Raw genomic sequence first — 18,734 nt, forward strand, 5'->3', positions numbered from 1 at the left:
ATGCCTCCATCATAAACACAGAAAAACAGACCAATGGAACAGTCTTGTAAGCCCCGAAATAAACGCAGCATATATGGCCACCTAATATTTGACAAGGGAGCCAAGAACATTCAATAGAGAAAAGACGATTTTATCAATAAATGGTGCTGGGAAAATTGGATATTCACATGTAAAAGAATGAAATTGTATCCTTGTCTTTTACCACTTACAAAAATTCACTCGAAGTGAATTAAAGACTGAAATCACGAAACTCCTAAAAGAAAACATATGAAAAAAGCTCCTTGACATGGATCTTGATAATGATTTTTAGGGAAGTCACACCTAAAGCGTAAGCAACAAAATAAAAAACAAGTAGGACTTCATTAAACTAAAAAGCTTCTGTACAGCAAAAGAAATCATCAAAAAAATAAAAAGACAACCAACACGATGGAAACAAAAAATCTGCAAACCATATATCTGATAAGAAGTTAATATCCAAAATATAGAAAGAACTCATACAAGTCAATAGCAAAGAACCAAATAATCCAATTTAAAAATAGGCAAAGGGCCTGAATAGATATTTTCCCAAAGAAGATATATGAATGGCCAGCAGTTACATGAAAAGATGCTCAACATCCCTAGTCAGTAGAGAAATACAAATTAACACCACAGTGAGGTTATCACCTCACGCCTTTTAGAATGGCCATCATCAAAGACAAGTGATAACAAATACTGGAGTGGATGTGGACAAAAGGGAATTCTCCTGCACTGCTGGTGAAACTGTAAATTGGTGCAGCCACTATGGAAAACAGTGTAGAGGTTGAGCAAAAAATTAAAAATAGAACTACCATATGATCCATCGATCCTTCTTCTGGGAAAGGAAACGAAAACACTAACTTGAGAAGATATCTACACCCCATGTTCATAGCATTATTTATAATTAGCTAAGACATGGAAACAACCTAAGTGCTCCTTGATAGATGAATAGATAAAAAAGGTGTGAGATATATGTCTATATAGCTATATCTGTATAGATACCTATATCTATATACTCGTAGATACATTATTCAGCTAGAAAAAATGAGAAAACCCTACCATTAGGGACAATGGATAGACCTTGAAGGAATTATGCTAAGCGAAATAAGTCAGACAAAGACAAATACTGTATGAGGTCACTTATATGTGGACTCTAAAACAAAACAAAACAAACTCATACAAAAAGAGATCAGATTTGTGGTTATCAGAGGTAGGAGTGGGTGGGGAGGGGGAATAGGAGGAACGTGGTCAAAAGGTACAAACTTCCAGTTCTGAGTAAGACACGTCAGTCCTGGGATGTCATGTACAACATGATGACAACAGTTAACACTGCTGTATGAGACGCAGGAAAGTTGTTAGGAGAGTAGATCCTAAGCATTCTCACCACAAGGAAAATTTTTTTTCTTTTCTTTTTATTGCACATCTATGAGCTGATAGATGTTAACTAAACCCACTGTGGTAATCATTTCACAATATATGTAAATCAAACCATCACACTGCGCACCTTAAACTTATGCAGTGACATATGTCAATTATTTCTTAATAAAATTAAAGAAATAGAAGCTAAAAAATTGCCTCCTTTATGTGTCTCCACATACCGCTTAAAACTGGTGGCTCATTTTAAATGGCTCATTTAAAATAACTCTTATTTTGCTTTTATATTAGAATGTGCATAGCACTTGAATAATCTAAAACAGTAAACATTTTAACTGACTTAATGGATCAGTGTTTTCCAATACCATATAAGCCCAAATGAAATATTTGAGCTTTTGCATTAGTAATTCTGCTGTATAGAAGCCAGGTATTATATTCCCTCTCTTCTTATATCACCAAAAGAAAGAAAACATTGATAATTCAAATGATTAAAGCCTTGGATGGACCGGTACAATGAATACTTAATAGCATGAATAAGTTCCTTTTCAAATAAAGGTTTCAGGGGTTTCTACTCTTAAGTATAGCTATGTTAATGCTCTTTTCATAAGCAATGTCCTTCCCTTTGGACACATTATGCACAAAGGTCAAATACAATTAAAGAACTCTCCTGGGACTGTATTCTACATCTTCCCCACACCAATACCAACACTAAGCAATGACAATTCTAGAAGTGTATACGTTGCAAAAACATTGAGAATATGTGAATTTCAAAGTTCAGGATAAGAACATCAAAATAGTAAGAAAAGGCAATGTCAGAAAAAAATACAATTTTACTTGAAAAGGGAATTGATTTGATGGATAAATAAACAATTATTGAAAGCTCACTTATAAAGCTCTAAGGAGAGAAGATGCAATCAAGTCTCTTTGCCAACTCCTCTTCACATCATCCCAAAAGATGAGCATATATTAACCTGATGTGTTAAATTTGAGGACTTTGATTATATCACCTTCAAAATAAGTGGGGTCACTGTGCTTTAAAAGGCTGAACGCGTGGCTGGGACTCTCCTTCATCTCTCTTCATCCCATGAGGTAGGTAGGAGGCGTAAGCTGAGCCAGGGCCCACATGGGAGAAAGCTCAGTCACCTCTCTATTGCTGTTGTGTACTCTTCCCTTTGGTCTTCCCATGTTACTAGCCAATTGGGACATTCAGTTTTGAACTTTACAAGTGAGCTTTCAATAAATGTTTATTTATCCATCAAATCAGTTCCCTTTTCAAGTAAATTTCTATTTATTTCTGAGTAAATACAGAAAGAGGCCCCGTAGGAGCTCTGATGCTCCAGTCCAATTTCTCATAGCCCTACCCTGAAGTTTCTGGGCACCCATCCAGCCAAGGTTCCCTGCTTTATTTTGCAGTTGTCCCTTGAGGTCTCAGGGATCTTACAGTTTTTTGGTCTCAGGGATCTTACAGGGTGGTTAGGAGCATACGTGGTCAGTAGTAGAATTCTGTTATCACAGTCCTACACCTCCGTGCTCACATCACTACGGCAGCACAGTGCTTTATGCTGAGAAAATAAAAATATAATCAGCCCCTGCCCTCCGGGAGTACAGTCTAATAGATGTGTTACGACCACATATGACCACAATATGACCACATATACAAGCATGACCACAATATAAGCATGAAATTGATAACAGAGCCCTGTATAATGGGCAATGTTAGAACCAAGGAAAGGCAGGCAGAGTTGATGACCAGCAAAGGATTCACTGAGGTGAGTCTTGAAGATGGGATAGGAGTTTATTTAAAATGAAAAACACAAATACATAGAAATATACATAAATGTTTAATCTATCATATGTATGCTTGTCTCAAACATATTTTTTAAGAACAAATGCATACTTGTGCAGATATTTGACCTCCTTCAAAATGCTGATTTCATTTTACATTTTACCCAATAAAATCTGTGTTTAAGTCTAGGCAAGCACATGCTAAAAATAAGAGTAAAGTGGATTATAAATTCAACATGAAAGTCTTCAGAGTTAATGACCATGTATCTCTCATTGTTACAGATCTTGCCAAATTAAGTTCAGATCATGATGAATTATAATCCTCATTTTTAAAACCAGAAAATATATTAAAATTTTAATTCTTATTTACTTTTTAAAAGATGTCCAGCAAAAATGCCTTCTTTAACCATAATCTTTTATTTTTGCAATGGAGGAGGAAAAAGTCCAAGTTCTCTACAGCTTGCGAGGTTAAAGGAGGTTGGGAAAGCAAAGGATTCTTTTACATTTGCAGGTTACCAGGAAGACTTTCCCTCCTGAGAAGTAGCAAAGGCAAGGCTGTCATTTACAGGCCCATTCATACATTTATCTTCATAACTGTTCTGTTTTATTTTATAAATTAGTAAAATTTAATCTATTAAAACTCGGGTAACAATGGATACGTAAATGCATCTTAAATATTAGATGGATGAAAATAAATAGCACCATCACAAAATTTTCTTCAAAACCATACTGCTGAATGTAATACTTGTTCCATAGGGCAATCTTTAAGGTATTCTGAAAAATGAAATACGATAGGTTTGGAAGACAAAGACAGTAGAAGGTAAAACTCTGGGCTTTTTGTTAGCTTATGAAATTTAAGGATAAATGAAAGACAAAATAAAAAAGCAGTTAGTTGCTAAGGGGCAATGGAATGCTAACAGACTCTTACATGTGGGATAAAGTAAGGATGAGATTAAAACTTGAACCACTTTTTTAAATATACTACCTGGAACTAAGACTTGAGAGAAATATTTTTAAATAAAATGTACTTAATGATCACATAATAATAAATTTCATTTGATGGAAGAGAAAGTTGACTACTTGAACAACCAAGTTGGGAATTGTGCTTGATAATTAAATGCCATTCAACTATTTAGTATAACAGGGAAATTAGAAGTTTGAAACATTTCATAAAAAAACACTGAAGTGCTTAAGGAGAAATGGGAAAAAGTGCAGAGTTAATGTCATACTTCTTTAAAAAGACCTCTCAGTTTCTATTAACTATGGTTTGATGGTATAAGGTCTTTCTACAAACTTGACTATGTAACTTATTTATTATACTTTAGCATAATCCACAGGATATCATTGGAAAGGTTAAACAAACAAGTTACAAAACCGAGAAAACAGAAGGGAAAAGAAATGAGACTGAAAAAAAAACAAAAAAAACACACATTTCCTAAAATACAGCAAGGAAAGTGTGTGTAGGGTGGGAGTGAGGGAAGGTGGTAAAAGGGAAGGAAGGAATAGGAACTGGGAAGTTGGTGGAATTAAATAAGCTCCCTATTTTAACATTAGTTTCATGGACTTGGTTATAGTATAAGAATAATAGAAGTCTGAACTCTATAAGCTCCCTATTCTACTCTTAGTTTCTCGAACCTGATTCCAGCAAAAGACTATTACCAAAATTTAGTGAGTTTTTAGTCATTTCTGTATCTGGATATATATATAGATAAAGGAAGATACATATAACTGATAATATCTTTCCCTATTAGAGACTTTACTATTATCATCACCTTAATAAAAATCTCGTAAAGCGTGATACAAAAATAATTTGGCCTGTTACAAAGGATGCATTCCAAAGGGATTTGCTGAAATGTTTCTAGTGACGTTGCTTAGAAAATTGGTTGTTTTGTTATATTCATTCTTAGAGGTTAAGGAACAGCCTGGTTTGTTAAACATCAAAGAAGTGTCCAATTTCTAATCTCTAAGAGACAAGGCTACTGGTGGTCTTAGGAGGACAGGAGAGGCCTCAAAACTGAAGTCTACTGAACTGTGGGATTATTTTTGGCAAGTGATAATGGCAGTTTGTCCAACATAAGTAATGAAGAAGAGAGAAGTCAGCCATAAGTTTGATGTTCCAAAAAATCATGTCTATTTGCGTCACTGGAGAAAGTGTGTAAAGAAGCCACAGTAATGAAATTATGATGGCAGCAGTAATAGTTAAACACTAGTTTCTTATATCACAAAAACTGTTTGGGGTTATAGGACTGCCAATATTTACATTTATGTGTTATTGTGTTAATGAAAGCCAAGCTACTACATTCCTTTATAAAACATGTTGAAATTTTCCTAAAGTTTTAGATTAGGAGAAAAAAAACAAAAACCTCTTAATCAATCTAATAGAGATAAATTACTTTCCCTTTTTTTTAAATAACAAAAAAGTGCCTTATATTTTAGAGTTTTCCCTCTCAGTTTATGAGTTTGAATCATAACAATTCAGTTATGAAAGATGGAAAATATGAAGTTTGTGAAGTTTTCTTCCCTACCTAGGTCAACAATATAAGAAAAGATCTACTGAGTTGATAGGTGGATGGTACTTGTTTTATTTGAAGGGAAAGGGAATGAGTAGGATTGAAAAGACGCTATGGGTTAGAAAAAGGCAGCCAGTCCCCCAATCAGGCTAATTTTAACTTAGTAAAATGCTCAATCCTTTCTTTGCCTTCTGATTTTCAATAATGTTCTCTTTGAAATATCTATACTGCATTTTATGAAATATACTAGTAGGGTGTTATATTTAGGATAAAATTTTTAGATGAAATATTCTATATAATAGATAATGAATGTTTACTAAATAAACCATAACACAAAAGCAAGTGCACGCTCCATCTTTTCTCATTCTGGAAGCTTTCTGTAAAGGAATACAAAATTAATTTAAACCTTTTAATCACTGTAGAATGAAGATGGCTACCTAAAAAAAGGGAAGCTTTATTTCTAATGACTGTACGGATTTAGAAAATGACAGATTCTGATATTAACTCTGATACTGTTGCCTGCATGGGTCATTCATTTGAACCTAAGTATGTGGGCAAAGAAGCAGCTCACAAATCTTGACTGGCACAATTCCCAGTGTCCATGGACCTAACAGGAAATTATTCCCTTTCAATGTTATCTCAAGAGATCAGTTCCACAGGGAGAAAGTATTCCCCACTAATTGCGCATCAGATTATCTTTGAAGATGAAGGAACAAATCACATGATAAAATGGACAAAAATGACACAGGCCATGACTAGGCTCCAGGAAATTGGTAAGGCAGCTATTCTTACTTTATTCATAAAATAAATACATGTTAGCAGTTCCATCTGTGCCTTTTAGGCATGGGAACAAAGGTTAACCTAAATGTCTATCAAGAAAACCTTTAAAATTTTATTTCAAAAAGTTAGGGAATTTATTGTTATGGGACTCAAAATATACCATGTTTCCCGAAAATAAGACCGGGTTTTATATTAAGGTTTGCTCCAAAAGACGCATTAGGGCTTATGTTCAGGGGATGTCATCCTGAAAAATCATGCTAGGGCTTATTTTCCGGTTAGGTCTTATTTTCGGGGAAACACGGTAGCTGCATCTATTTTCCCATGTGATTGATTCCCCCCCCCCGAATATTCTTGTAACATGATAAATATTAGGTATTGACCATTTCTTAGCGCCTCAAATATTTGTTGACTTAGGAGTAATTTGGTGCTGTGGAAGACCCATTTTCCTCCCTTTATTATAATGCAAAAAACCCAATAATTTAAAGACTCGCTTTGATAGGCTAATTAATGCTATAACACCATTATGAATACGTCAGATACATTACAGCTTTGCTACACCTCATTTCACTCAAATGATATTTGTTGTTGAAGACATGTATTGATTAGAATTGTCTAAATCTATATGTTTACTTACTTTCTAGGAACAAAAACTTTAAAAAGAATCATTGCAAATCATTTTGGAATTTGCTACTTGAATTAAAAGTGTAACAAGTTCAGATGGTCTCTTATTCAGTTTTTGAAAACTTACTGCTATATGTACCTATTCAAGAGGATTTAAAGAAATATCTCCAAATATAGCAATAAAAGATATAAAGAATAGACTTCTTAGTAATTAATGATAAAGATAATTCTACTGATTGAAACCACAGAATGTTCACTTTTGAACTAATTTTTCAATAGTGGTAATGTGTTTGAACTGATGTATTATGAATTTCTCATTCACTGCCCATAGGCACCCATTTAAAGAGCAGTGGCCAGAATTAGGCACCCCATGAGGCTACAGAACCACAATGAAGGGTCCTCAATCTGGTATTAATGTGTCAACAGCACGTGGTCTAACCAATTAACTGAATAAAAGTCATTTGTGAACTCAGACTAGGAAAAGAATAAGAAAAGTTGGGATGTTGTATTATACCATGAAAAACTCTGGTAAGCTATACTTAGGTCCAGAGATACGTTTATTTTTTAAATTCAGTATTAAGATAAATACAAAAGATGTACATATCTTCAGGTAGAGGAACATATAATTTTCATTCATTTTTCCCAATAAAATATTTTGAAATCAATTTTATTTCCCTTTAAATCATACAGTTAACATATTAGCATTTTCTGCAAATTATAAAATAATCCTTACCAAAAAATTAACTTACAAATGAGGTATGTTGTTGCATCTTACATTGCCGTGATCTATTCAAGGCACATTATTTTCCACACCAGGAGAGTCCACCCCATTATGAATACTTCCAGTATCTGAGATCCTTGTCCAAATAACGGTGCTAAAGTGCCTCTGTCAAGTTGATGGTCTCTAAAACCTCTGAGACACTTTTTTTCACCTCAGGTGACTCAACTTCCTTACGATAGCTCATTTGGCTCCTGGGGTCTTTACTTTTTTTCCCCATTAATTAACCATAATCTTAGAGAAACAAATTTATAGTTAAGGTGAGAATCATAATATTTCTATAAAGAGTAAACCTAAGTAAGTAGCTACTTAATTTACATTACTATTATTTCCTCCTCACCAATTTGAAAAGCTTTGATCAGAGGTACCATATTTCTGACGAAGGTAGTCAGCAGGAAAGAAAGATAGACGGGCACTGAGAAATCAAAGTTGGGTAACTGAAAAATTATAATTGGATCTGAGTAAAAGAATTACACCACACATTTCAGCAAGTATAAAAACTGTCATTGTTAGTGTATGTCTTCAAAAGCTTCCTTGTGAACATTAATAGTCATGTCACAACTTCTAAGTAAGAGCGAAGAAGTTGTTTACAGAAGTTGGAATGAAAGATATGAAGTCAAAAAAGTTAAAAATATTTTTCTGCTGAATGCCTCTGTCTTTGTTAGTTCCCATTTTACATATCATTTAAAGGAAATTCCTATGAAATTTAAACCTACCTGAAGCTTATCCTCTAAAAGTTGCCTTTCCTTGCTTGCTTGCTTATTTGTATTCCTTCTTTTTTCTTTCTTTTGTGGGCAGAGGCGTATAGAAGTATAGTGTTATAGTGAATTTAGGGCAGATGAAGTAAATTTTATTGGTGTTTAGCAAAATAAATAAACTGAAATAAAGAATTACATGTTTTGGTTTGAAAGGACTATTTCAGATAAGCTGTCCTATACATTATCTCAATTATTTTAATTATGATACCAATGACACAAAACTATAATATAGAGAATATATTCCTTAAGAAATATATTCTTCAAACATACTTCTATATTTAAGAAAAACTGATTTGACAAATTTAGCACCCTAAATTTATTTCCTTATTATTTTTAAAAGATTATTTTGCATTCTCAAATTTATGTTTCTCTTACTCCCCCTTTTAAGTTATTTTTAAATTTAAATTAATTTTTAATTATCTGATATATTATTAAAAACAAAGAATGCAAGTGTACAGTAGCCAAATGTCCTCCTATAACTCTAATGGAGACCAATATCTGTATACACCTGCTTGTTGGTCTGACAGAATTCTTCAACTTTCATTGAGCATTCCAAACCCTCCTGAGTGAGGTTCAGAGTTGAAAATATATTTTTCCAGAAACCATAAGCACTATAAATAAACATAGTTATGGTTAAATAATTAGTTCCTGGAAACAAATTATTCACAAATCAACACTTTTGTGGTAATTGAATGCTACCAAATCAACACTTTTGTGGTAATTGAATGCTACCCGAGGATAACTATAATGAAAAATGTGGTATCAGTATTAATATATTCCGAGCTGTATGATTATGGCAACAGTCGTTATTAGTGAAGACTACATAAGGCATAGATAAGAATCAAGGCAGGTGCATAGAATATTACCAAATGGATACTGACAACCATGTAAGTTGGTAGTACCTGTCCCACTACATGTTTTTCTTTCAGTGTTCTAACTTCATACATCAGGGAAAGTATGAAATTGAAAACCTGAATTTAGCAATATCACTGTTTACTGCTCTCTAACAAACATATATAAGAAAAATAAAACAGCAAAGAATAAACAAAAGGGCAAATACACCATTTAAAAGCAATACTTCTCAACATTAAATACGCACATGGTATGACTGGTTCTGAACTCTAACTTTGAAGGCAACTTGGGGAAGGTTCAAAGGGCAGCCAGAATATTGACAAATCACCATCTGTCAAACAGGCATAGTAATTTCTCACACATGGTTTCCTTAGAAGCTAGTTCACTGACTTTAGCAGAGAATAAGGAATTTTGGTAGTTCTTTACCAAAAATACAACAAAAAGTTACCTGTTTCTAGGTTCTCCAGACACTCAGGCCATGGCAAAGCATAGTAACACCCCAGGGGCTCCCAACTGGTGGCTGTCAGTTTTCTGCCTTAGGGGAAATTGCTATCCAATCCTTCTAGCATTTGATATAAGATAGAATGCAGAGGAAGGAAAAGAACAGTGGTCACTTGAGTTCCATTTATCCCAATTCAAAGTTACTACTCATATAGTCTACCATTCTGCTAACCTTTGCTTCTTTCTTTTAGTTGTGGTCAAATGGATCTGGCTGGCCATTTAGTTGATGGGAAGAATAATGTATTTCCCTTTTCAATTTTCAAAGTTGGCTAAATTATGCAATTAATTCAACAGACAAATGTTTATTTGCACCTTTACCTACGTTCATGTGTGTGAGAAATCAATCATTGTACAGTGTGAGGCAAAAAAAGCACAAAAAGTTTTCCCCCTTCAAGTTTTATGTGCTCAAAAAATACTGACCTTGATATTGATTAGTAAATCATAGGTATTATAAAGGAAACAAAACACATACTAATATTATAATACCTACAGAGTTAAAAAAAGATGAGAAAAGAAATAATGGTTGTTAAACAAAATCCATAGCAGGGTTTTCCACAGCTATGACCATATATGAACCATTTTTTACTATACTGTCGGTCAGTGACAAGGAACTTACCCTAGAGCTCTCTAGACCATGGAAAGTCACACTGGGGTCATATCCCAAAAAATATTTTTAAACCTTTTAATTACTCTTACAAAAACTACACCTTATCTAAAGAGCACTCTACTTCATGCTTGATTAGTTTTGCAAGGTCCAAGGTACATAACTTCTTGATCAACATCTTTAATAATCAGTTGGAGACTCTTCATCCTTAGGTAATGGAAGTCCCATTTGCCCAGGCCAACATCCACTACTGGCAACAGATGCATCAGAACCACCAGAACCAAGGAGATTATTCAATTCACATTTTAAGCCAGCCAAAGAAAATAGAGCTTTAAAAAAGCCTAAGTGTCTGAAGAGACTGTTTTGGCAAATCTGGTTTCAAAAAACACAAGTCATTAGCTTCTTAATGTGGAAGTCGGACTTTCCCAATGCACAATTTATTACTGGCAAAGGATTCACCAAGCTCTGCCAGTAAAAGGGGGAGAATTGTTGGAAAAGTGATCTATGTACACAATTCCAGTTAAGTTATAAAAGCAATATGTAATTTAGTAAAGGCTTGTGCTGCACTATTATGACAACAAACATTAAATCAGAATCAATTATCTGTCACATTTGGAACACAACAGTATTACTCACTGAAAAATCTTGTGTAAAACTTGCTTAAAAAGGAAAAGAAAATCAGAAAATGCCAGCAGGTGTTCCAGGAACATTCGTTAATAATGAGATCCAAATCTGGGGATCAATTAAATAGATCATAAATCTAGAGAGAACTTCAGGTCTCATTTTTGGTATGAGGAAACTGAGGCCTTAAGAGGCAACATGACCTGAACATGGTCACACAGGATGACAAAGCTAAGAAACTGTATCATGTTGCATCCCAGAAGTACAGAGTAAAGATCTGGGTGTACTCTTAGGCATTCAAATGTCTCACATAAACAACTTTCTGGAACTGTAATCATTCTTATATCTCACAGATGGTAGTAACCCAGGAGTGAAAGAAAAAGGTATAGAGACCAAAAAATGAGGTACTGCTTATTTCTCTGTGAACTGGTACTTGTGACATTTGAAAAATTCTGCTGGATTATGTTCAAATGAGTTTATATTAACTGAGCAGTTTTAACTGTCTAGGCTCTAAAATAGATTGGCAGGTATGTGACAAGTGAGGCAAAGCAAAATAATAGTAGTACATTCCAGGAGCTAACCAGGATCCAGGAAAAGGAAGATTTTGTGGCAGCTTAGGAAGAAAGCCAAAAATATTGTAGTTCATTGATAATTAGGAGGCCTGAAAATTGTTAAATATCTGTATTTGTAATTTGCCAGACTTCCTATGTCTTCCTGTCTAAAGTGAATGATCACTACATGGGTTGTCAAGCAAATTCAAGGTTTTATACCAGCAAAGAAGCTAAAGTAGCTTGAAAAACATTTGTCTATTCTCTGTTTTATTAGAGAGAATGAAATGGTTCTAAACAATAATTCAGAAAGGAAGAAAGTGGAGAGACTACCAGAGGGTTGAGGGTCTAGTAAGTATTAAGATGCTGAGTGGAAGAATATTACACTTTGGAAAAAGATAAACTCAGCCTAAGTGGAATTACAGGTATAAGACTCTGGTTGGGGAGCAACAACTCATTTTTAAATTATAAAAATATAAAGGCAATTAAAAATGAAAGAAATCTTGTTATTGTCCTTAGGAGTTGAGAGGACATCTGGAACTGTCAGTTCCCTTTTGAGGATACAGAAATATTATTTTTAGAATCTTAGGAATACATTTTTATAATCTTGATATAAATATAGTGATTTTTTTTTCAGAAAGACAGGTTTTTTTGGAGATCATGCTATCTTCTCTTTTGTTAATCCAAACAATTCCCTATACAGAATATAAGCTTCTAAAATTCAGCTTTAGTAACATGTAGTAATGTGTACGATGGGTGATAAACTACTCAAGACCATACCAATAGACAAAGTGCAACTCATTTGATGAATTATGCTGATATTAGTCTTTCTCTATATTAACACCTAAAACTAAATTGTTGAGTAGTGGATAAGCTAGAGTTACCTTAGTCACCCTTTGAGGTCAAGAAAAATTGGGTATTTTAATAAAAATATACAATCTTGTTGGGAAAATGATACATTTTCCAGTATGGATAAGGCAATTTGTAATGAAGCTACCCTCTAGAATTAACTGAGGTTAGATTCCTCCTTACAGGAAGTGGTCAGATTTGTTTTTCTTTCTATCTATATCCCTTTGAACCAACACTCAAGGAACTGAACCACTTTAGCAGAATGAACTGATAAGATGACTATCACAGAAAATAGGAAGGCATTTCATCACCCTGGAGTATAGAGATACAAAGCTATATCTAGATTCTTCCCATGTCAATGGCAGAAATTGAAGGAGTCTATGTACAGATTGTAATGGGTCTCTAAGGACTCTCCTGTGAGGCATTTTCTAAAGCAGGGTGCTACTGTCATCTGTTCTTCTTGTTATAGTTCTGTAAAGATATGGATATAGAAAACACTGCTAATTATGCAGTTGCTGCTGAAGAACAATAGTTTCAGCGCTAACTTATGACATTAGAATGATTATATACTCCTCGAAAAGTGCTAAGTAGCTCAGAAGAACCAAAAGATTATCCTTAGTAAGACTCAAAGGTATGATCAAGGGGCTTTAAACTGAAACCAAAGAATAAAAAAATCCGCAGGGCAGAGGATTTGAATACACATTGTTCCAAGGAAGATATATAGATGCCAACAGATATATGAAAAATGCTCAACTTCACTAGCTATTAGGGAAATGCAAATCAAAACCACCATGAGACTATCACCTCACACCTGTCAGAATGGCTATTATCAAAGAGCCAAGAAATAAGTGTTGGAGAGGCTGTGGGGAAAAGGGAATCCTTGTACACTGCTGGTGGGAATGTAAATTGGTGTAACCACAGTGGAAAACAGTATGGAGGTTCCTCAAAAAATTAAGACTAGAACTATCATATGATCTGATCCCGCAAGTCCTCTTCTGGGTATTTATCTGAAGAATATGAAAACACTAATTTGAAAATATATATATGTACCCCATGTTCATTGCAACAATACTTATAATAGACAATATATGGAAGCAACCTAAGAGTCTATCAATGGATGAATGGATAGAGAAGATGTGGTACATATAAACAATAGAATACTACTCAGCCATAATAAGATGAAATATCACCATTTGAGACAACACGATGGAGCTTGGGGTTATTATGCTAAGTAAAATAAGTCAGAAAAGGACAAAAACTGTATGATTTCACTTACCACGGAATATAAAACAAAAAGGTAACATGAAAAAAACAAAAATAAACTCATAGACAACAGAAAGGTGGTTACCAGAGGAAAAGGGATGTCAGGGAAGGGTGAAATGGGTAAAGGGTATATGGTAATGGATGGAAAGTAGGCTTTTGGTGGTGAGCATGCAATAGAGCATACAGATACCGAATTATAATGTGCACTTGAAATTTATATAATGTTATTAACCAATGTTACCTCAATAAAAAAATAAATTACTAAAAAAATCCTCAATTAAAACTGCAAGACTATGAATAGCAATAACATGACGGGGAAAAATAGAAGAACTACCGTGTTTCCCCTAAAATAAGACCGGGTCTTACGTTAATTTTTGCTCCAAAAAAACGCATTATGGCTTATGTTCAGGGGATGTCATCCTGAAAAATCATGTTAGGGCTTATTTTTCGGTTAGGTCTTATTTTCGGGTAAACAGGGTAGCAGGTAATTATTAACAGGAGAGATATAAAGAAATAGGAAACAAATCCAACAGCCTAAAAAAAAGTGTGTGTGTGTGTGTGTGTGTCTAGAGCAAACCTGAAATTTCAAAATAAGTAAATCCCAGGGATGGCTAACCCTTATTAATAAATAGGAACTGGCATCTGAAAGGCATATATTACCATGTTTTACAATGGAAGGACAAAGATACCTATAAATCAACACAAATATGGAAATTCTTGAACTTGGGCTAAAGGAACCCCTAAGTGAGGCTAATAAAAGGCAACTGTTGTATTATGAGGTGGAGCATACTTTTTTGGCCACCTGGCCAGATGAAGAATTTAGATGAGGTTTTCTAAAACATGCTGCAAACAAGCACAAGGATAAAATACAGATGTGATGTACTGGCAGCTAAATTTTGCCCAAATCGAGCATCTGATAAATTCCTATATGCTGAAAAGTTTATCCTTCAACAGATAAAGGAAGCACTGAGGGAACAGATTTAACTATTTCATACTTAACATTTGAGCAAAAAGATAGAACTGAATGTTGATGCAGAAGTGCCAAGAACCCTGGTCATAATCGTGCTCAAGAAAAACAATCCCGGCCATTGTCAAACATGTAGCCTATACCTGCCCTTGGTCATTTTAACAGTCACTCATAATATACTTAGGAAGCTGAGAAACGGTGGATTTACAGAGGGCTCAGGAAGATTAATGACTGGCAGACTCATGTGCATCAGGAGGGAGACTTCTTCTTGGTCTATTCTTAGTTTGGTACCACAAAACATTGTAAATCAGTACTCTGAAGAAATGGGAGCATTTCTACACATTTTCAAGTGACACAAAGCTAGCAAGGAGCGTTAACATGTAGGATAAAATATCCATTCAACAAGTATTGATTGAGCACCTTTATAGGCAAAGTGCTAAAGTGAATACAAAGGTGAATCAAGACACAGCTCTTCTTCCTCTCATGGTTTTCTTTTCAACAGGGGAAATAAAAATATGTAAATAATCACTGAACAAGGTTATGAACTCATAAGTTCCATAAAACATATAGATAAAGTGATTAGATAGGTCAATGAAGGGAGATATTACTCAAGCTTGATGTGTTGGTGGGTTCAGAACTAGGGATGATTTAGTAAAAGTGCTCATAGGAACGTGTCAAATAAGTAGAATTTGGACATGTAATAATCAAAAGAAGTGGGATCTAGATTCAGAGGTGGAAAAGCATGGAGCTTATATCGGGAAGGATTTGTGGTTTTGTATGAAGAATGGAATTCAGGACAGGGAGCAGTAAGAAACAAAAGTTGGGTAATAAGATTCTGGGATACAGGTTGGCACAATAAACTAAAAACAATAAAATTAAATTTAACTAGGATGAATTTACAGTTTGAAGATGGCAGTGTAAAGATGTTGCTCCCCCCTTTCTCCTTGAAAATTACCCCCAAACAATAAGGCACAAAGAAGTCAAACACAAACTCCAATTTTAATGACAAGAAGGTGTATATGAACCACAAGAACGTGGAAATGATTGCTGACTTAGCAGAGCAGAGGAAGGCCAAGTCCATGTGCCTGAAGAGGGAGATGCCGCAAAGAAACAGCACTTCCAGAACCCTGTAAATGCTGAGGAATCAGAATCTCCTACCAAAGGCAGAGGGGACATAACGTACTGAAACCAGGAAAATTAAACTAAAATCTGGAAGAGTCTGAGGCACAAGAAACTGAACTCCTGCTCCTGCTCAGTGAGACTAAAGGAATGGGCTGAAGCTAAGCTCCAAGTACTGCTAGAGCATGTTTGTTTGTTTGTTTGTTTTTAATAGAATGAAGAATTATTTATTCTATCATAAATGTTTCTAAATAAAACTTCTTTGAATGATGTGACAGGCTGAAATAGTTTTAAATAGTTCTTCATGAGCATGGCTTTTTTAGAACTACACATGCTCTAGCTCCAAGTTCCAACTCCAGATTCTAATTTCGTAGGGTAGGGACAAGGAACTTGTATTTTGACAGTTTCCCAGTCTGAAAACCACTGAGCTAGTGTAAAAAAGAAATCTGTCATCAAAACCTATCAAAAGGTAAAACAGCATAGAGAAAATACAGGCATTTTCATTCATAGGTTAAATACTATTAATATGTACCAGGTATTGTTCTAGGAACGGGGAATAGTGCAATATACAAAAACTCCCCTACCCTCATGGAATTTATATTCTAATAGTGGGAGAGACACAAACAAAGTAACTATGTAAGATAAGCAGTAATTTACATATTATTGGAAGGTTATATGAAGAAAAATATAGCAGGTAAGGGGTAAAAGGAATGGGGCCAGAGTGGAGTTAATAGATTTAAAGGAAGTAAAGGAGTACACCATGAAGATATCTGGGAAAAATTGTTTCAGGCAGAGAAAATAGCCGATGCAAAGGCCTCAAGAGAGGAGACTGTCCATATATTTATTCAAGGGACATGAAGCCAGTGGAGCTGGAGCAGAATGAGCGAAGACATGAGATCAGAAATGTAACAGGAGTGAGCTAAATTGTATAGGATCTCATGGGACTGTAAAGGACTTTGGCTTTTACTCCTAGTGAGATGGTAAGCCATATAATTAGAAAAATGAATATTTAAGGGATCATTTAAACATCTGTATCTCTATATCTATCAATCTGTCTGTCTGTCTGTCTGTCTGTCTGTCTATCTATCTATGTATCTATTCACACACATATGATATATACCAGGGATGCCAAAAAAATGTCTACAGGTGGACACTTTGGTCAACGTTGCGTAAGCAGTAGTTCTCCGTCATCAGAAGTGTCTGGACACTGATGGTAACCACCTTGAGCACCTCTTGTAGTTGCAGAAGTCAAACGTGACTTGTATTCTTCTTTTGTTATTGGTATATATTGAGTATTACAATTTTGATAGTTTTCCTTTCTTAAAATGTGTATTAAAACTGTAATACTCAATATACACCGATAACAAAAGATGAATACAAATCATGTGTATACATTTTTTGGCACCCCCAGTATGTGTGTGTGTGCATACACACACACTCACACTCACACTCACACACACACACACACACACACACACACACAATTCTGAAAAGCAATGGAAGGTGTCTAAATAATTAATAACAAAAATAAAAATTTCAAGTGGTTTTTGGGAACCTTAGCTGGCTAAATAAATCTAGACAATACCTAATATAGTACATTAAAGTAAGTGTTTAAGAAATGTTTGTGGATAAATGGACAGTGGAATTATACAGAAGAGTTTTTAAAGTTCCTGTAAAATCAGACGTAATTTTGCAACAGTTATCCTAAGATACAGGTTTTAATCAAAGATTTCAGAGAATTCTTATAGAAATAATCAAGTAGATTTTCCTATTTCATATTTTATATACATTAGGCAAAGAGAGACTAAAAAAATAAATGCCTTCCAAAGTCCCTCTGAAACTTTTCCTCTTTTGTTTGAATGAGTCAAACATATAGTTTTTAACAGTCCATACTTATATTTTATGCTTAGCTTAGGGTTTCCTGGGTTCTAGCTTTAAAAACTTATTTATCACGATTCATGCTCAAACTAGCTCTACTTTATTCTTTTATTAAAGAACTTCATACATTTTCATCCCAAAGTCTGGTTGATATTTTTTCTAAAGGCTAGAGCCCAGGGTTTTGACTGTCAGTGAAGAATTCTGAAAGTGACAAATCCACTTCTGACAGCTAGGAAAAACGAATGTGTTTTCTTCTTACCATTGTCACCATTGTAGCTTCTAAATGAATCAATCTATTCTTTCTTTTATCAGAGAGTATATGTTTTTAAATTACTTTGGTGATAAGTAATGCCATGGACAGCAAAATAAAAATGTTGTCCTTAGTACTTCTTAGTATTATTACTTCTTTTGCCTGATAATAGAATGGTACAAAAACATAAATTTTTTAATTAACAGAAAAATGATGAACAGCTAGCTCCTTCAATCACTGCAACAGCACTTTCTACAGGAATGAAAAGAAATTAGTTTCTGCTGTTACAGACAACTGCAGATATTTTTGGTATCATACTATGTAATGATTTCTTAGAATAAATAAAAATTCTGAAATCATATAATAAATTTAAAGGATTACCTTACATGGCCAAGAAACTTAAGCTTTTTTCTATGAACCAAATCACTTGACAAATGAAATTCAGAATAAAAATACACACACAAAAAACATTATTTGTGCTAGCATACAGGAATTAAGCTAAAGCCATAGCATTTACCAAATGAACAGTCAGTCCACTTTCATTCCTCTATTGATACATCCAAGATTTACATTGATAACTTTGTGTAAAGCAAAAAAATTTACATAAATCTATATTAAACTATGTTAATCTGAAGTGTGAGATCAATTTTAATTAGAAAAG

The 18,734-nt window shown here is 34.4% G+C and overlaps 1 protein-coding gene across 3 annotated transcripts in view; it reads right to left on the minus strand.

Moving 5' to 3' along the window:
- WASHC3 (WASH complex subunit 3) overlaps positions 1-18,734 on the minus strand; it is a 42,267-nt gene that overhangs the window by 9,171 nt on the left and 14,362 nt on the right. The window lies entirely within an intron of this gene.

This window comes from Rhinolophus sinicus, linkage group LG02 (assembly GCF_036562045.2).
Source record: "Rhinolophus sinicus isolate RSC01 linkage group LG02, ASM3656204v1, whole genome shotgun sequence".
In the NCBI taxonomy this organism is placed as follows: domain Eukaryota; kingdom Metazoa; phylum Chordata; class Mammalia; order Chiroptera; family Rhinolophidae; genus Rhinolophus; species Rhinolophus sinicus.